The sequence below is a fragment of the Nicotiana tabacum genome, chromosome 8 (genome assembly GCF_000715075.1).
Source record: "Nicotiana tabacum cultivar K326 chromosome 8, ASM71507v2, whole genome shotgun sequence".
NCBI lineage: Eukaryota > Viridiplantae > Streptophyta > Magnoliopsida > Solanales > Solanaceae > Nicotiana > Nicotiana tabacum.
Genome location: NC_134087.1, coordinates 189,025,966 through 189,030,333, shown reverse-complemented (window position 1 = coordinate 189,030,333; position 4,368 = coordinate 189,025,966). Strand labels below are relative to the sequence as shown.

Here is a 4,368-nt window from a genome sequence, read left to right as displayed (position 1 = left end):
TAACGGAGTCACTATTATATCATATTAGGAAGTACACACTGAAGAATCAAGTGTAGCGTAAATGATATCTTAGTGCTTTAGACGGTCTGCTAAATGGTTTGATCTTTCAATATCTTTGTAATAAAAGTGACAATTGGAGGAGAAATACATTTAAAATGAACATAAGAGCAGCAAAAATTCATCTTTTGCCATATGAGTTTAATGTTTAGTGTAAATGGAAATCATGAAAATTATATATTCTTTCTGGGAATGTTAACTGAAGAATAATATACAGTCACCGATAAAAAAAGAATGATACATATTTGCTTGGATTATGAGATGATTATAACTATTCTTGCGATACCTTCCTCACTTTAATACTAACTTGAAAACTTAGAGTTTGTTTCAATGGTAATATATGCATTTTCTTTCAACAAAAGTTACAAGACTCCGACGTTTCTTATCAGACATTTTGTAAACTGTTTATGGTCTCCGCAATTGTTACTGCATGATTGTTTCCCAATTCGCTAGTGTCTCATGGTTTATTGCTTTGGAGGGATATTATTTGATTGTTCAGTTATAGCCCTGCATAAAAATAATACTTATTTCGTTACTAAGTTGCAGTAATATCACCCTTGTAAGGCTACAATATAATTATGCTCCATGTTACGAAATATCAAGCAAAAATCAAGAGATTTTCTATACTTTAAACTGAGCATAGAACATTAAACTCCAAGATTAATAAGACATGGAGAAGGTAAGAGGAAGGAGTTCTCGATCAACAAATCTAATTTAAGGAAAACCTAGTCAAAATATTAAAGGTTTACCTATTGTACTTGATTACATTAATTATCAAGTACGGTAAGATATTGAACAAAAATAAAAGAGCAAGGAATTCATGAAGCTATAAGGTATCATACTCGAGGTTTTTTCCCCTTGAAATCCTTTAAACTTTTGGGTTCAACACTCATTACATGGAAGCAATATAAGTCTGAACTCCAACTCATTAGACCGGTCATCAATCAAATGATCCCTTGAACTTATACATGAAGTGGAGATAGTAATAACTTTTCTCACGGGCTACGAACAGAGCAAAGAGCTATATAAACAACAAAAATGTCTAAAAGTATGTTCGAGGAAACTAACATAAAACCTATGAAAGTCAAGCAGTAGACTTGAACAACAATGGAACACATTAAAAGCTAATCAAAATAATAGGCAATCAAACGGATGAATATGAAAGTAATTAAGTTATGAAGTAGTGAGTTTAAATGGGGAAAGGAACATGGCTATAGGCTACTTATTTAAATTGGAAAACTACTTAGAAGAGACATATCAAATTAGTTTTTTCTTTTTAAATAATAAATCAATATATCCAAAAAGTAGAACACAGTCAAAAATTTAAGAATAAAGTTAAATAGATCCTGGAAAGACTTTAAAAGATGAAAAATAAATAGAGATTATATCTCATTGGAGTAGCACATTATGTATCTCCGTTTGGGTCTAAAATTTGTATATACAAATGACATATCAACTGTAAGAAATAATTTATCAAATTTACTACACTTACAGTAAAGTTTCAAGCTTCTCAATCATCATTATCAAAATTAGGTGCGCGAAAAAGATAAAACACCCCAAAAGGCTTATTTCTTATGGGTATCCTATATGAAACATGACCCTTATACAATCCAACCAAAAAGTATCAACCAATAAATTCAAGAAAAAGTAAAAAATACAGAAACATCAACTTTTATGAAATTACTCAAAGGACAAACCTCAATGGAAGAAGTAGGGGTAGAGCCACCATCAGTACCACCAGTCTACCTTGTTGCTTCTGATGTTAAACTTTGGCGAAAACCAACACGATTGGTTATTTATAACAAAATCAAATAAAATAAGATCGGCAAAAGAATCAGCAAAATTAATATGTGTTTGTCTACTTTCAATCTAAAAATTCATATTGATCGAATATAATTAAGCGCTAACAAATTACGTAAAGAAACATATTAGATATTCCCTAAGTTGATATAAACATGGGGTGTGAACGATAAAATATGTATTATTAAGATAGCTACTATTAGTCGCAAGTTTATGTTAGTGTATAAGTGATACAAATTCGGTTAGTAGACACAATAATTAAATAAAAGTAGATGTTGATACAAAAATTAACTTAGAAGGAAAAGAGGAGAAGGAAGGCATTACCAAGTAATGATAATAGTGGTTGATCTTTTACTTTGAAAAAAAAAAGTTTCTTTTCTCTTTTGTGATTGCAGCACCAACAAAGTGAATGCAAGTGATGAAAAACTTGATTTATTTGTGACTAACATATACTGAAATCACAATCAAAAATTATTTTCCCAATAAACAGAAAATCAAGAGAGCAAAAAATGAAGAACATCAAATTTAAAGCAAAAATTTTAGATCCGTAAAATCTGAAATATCCACTTTCAGTTTTTGATATTTTTTAAAAAAGGAAAAAGATTTACCGGCCCTTTTTGTCGCTTAAGCTACCAACTTGAATGACAACTATTGGATTTCCATTCAGATCACGACATGCGATACAATTTTTTCATTAGTTTGATAGATTTCCAGTGGTTGGTTTTTTCCCGTGGAAGAGAAGAGACAGTCGAATCAGGAAAAGGGTATTTTAGAAACTGTTGGAAATGATTATAAGTGGAAACGTTTTGGGTTTTCTAAATAATTTTACCGCTGACGTTTAGAGAGACTAATAATGGAAAAATAGTAGGAAGTACTAAAAAATTGAGAGAAAAGAAAAAGACAATCCCCGCGCGTCAAGACATGCCACGTAACTGGCCCTAGACCTCTCAATTATATATATATATATATAGATTTTTGTCAACTAACTCTGTATGAAAAGACAAAGAGGCATGTACCTATTGCTAAATCAAGCCAAACATTCTCATTTTGATCAATTATTTGGGTCGTAGATTAACAACCGGCACCTTTATTGGAGGATTATTAGTACGTAATTATATATTTGCCTTGTCCTAATGCTAGAAATTTTACTATTTAACGTTGTAAAAAATCACACACCAAATCTTGCTTTGTTGCGAGTGGAGGAAATTTCTGGATAATTTACTATTTTACTATTTAATGTTTTATGGAAGATTTTTTTTCTGATTTTGAATCTATTTTTTCTTCTTTTATCACCACATAAGTATACTGTAATTCCAAAAGTTAAGAAAAAAATTGCTTCTACAATCATGATAGAAAATAATACGCATAGAGCATTTTAATAGCTGCATTTATAATTAAGGAGTCGTTTGATAGGATATATTAGAAAAAATAATACATATATTAGCTTTGATATTATTAATCCCTTGTTTGGTAGTAGTTTTTCACCCTATGTATAGTTAATATGTGTATTGGTTATACACTCTATCTCGTCCTATACATAACAAACCATATGGCATTAGCAATACCATGATCTTTAGTAAATGGATAAGTATGTATAAAGATAAAATCTTTTCCCAAATCCTTTACAACATCTTTGGAGGGTACTTTGTAAACAAATAATTTTAAAAAGATTATGCAATTCATATTATTTTTAATATACCAAAACAACTAGTCGATGAGAAATAATCACAGCTAGAAGCGGAGCTATTTGAAGTTTATGTATTCTAAACATGTCGTCGAACCCATAGCTTGTTATAGTTACTGGTGTGGGGTCCAGCCCACATTTTAAGGAAGTTATTTTCTTCCTTTCTTCTTCATTTTCAAAGTTGGCAGAAGCAGGTAGCCCACGTTTCTCATTTTTCTGTCAAAAATGACAGGCTGCAGAAGTTGAAAGGTCAAGGTTGGTAGGCATATTTTGCCTATAAAATGAGAGCTTCGTCTCTCATTCTTTCATCACAATCTCAGAGGAAAATATATCTGAGAGCTAGAAAGAAAGAGTGAGGTTTCACAGACAGGGTATAAGAAAATAGTCTGTGAAGAAAATAGAGAGTGTGAGCGATATTGTAGTGAGGTGAAATATCAAAAGAGGGTTATTTCTTTTGAGTATTGTAGTGGTCTTTGTAGTATTTTTACTCGGGCCTACAAAGTGTAAATTCCTTACTATAGTGATATCAGTTGCTCCTCTCGGGGTCGTGGTTTTTCCCTTATTCAGAAGGGTTTTCCACGTAAAAATCTTGGTGTCATTGTTACTCTTTTATTCTTGTTAATTACCGTATCTCGGTGCTACATTATTATTCCGCTTTTATTACCGTGAATATTATTTTGGTAGGGGGTTTATTCCCAACAACTGGTATCAGAGCACAAGTTCTGCTCGTTCACTGAAATACTATTTACTGTCGGTAGTACTATACTTGGTGAAAAAAAAAAAATATCTGGAGTAAAGTACGAGGTAGCAAAATTCAACGGAGATAA

General features: G+C 31.4%; 1 long non-coding RNA gene across 1 annotated transcript; it reads right to left on the bottom strand.

The window, feature by feature from the left end:
- Positions 1-281: 281 nt before the first annotated feature.
- LOC107767595 (uncharacterized) lies at positions 282-2,659 on the bottom strand. Its single transcript, XR_012693831.1, has 2 exons — positions 1,755-2,659; positions 282-564 (listed from the first exon to the last, which is right to left on the bottom strand). It is a non-coding gene; the product is annotated as an uncharacterized LOC107767595 (long non-coding RNA).
- Positions 2,660-4,368: the final 1,709 nt, after the last annotated feature.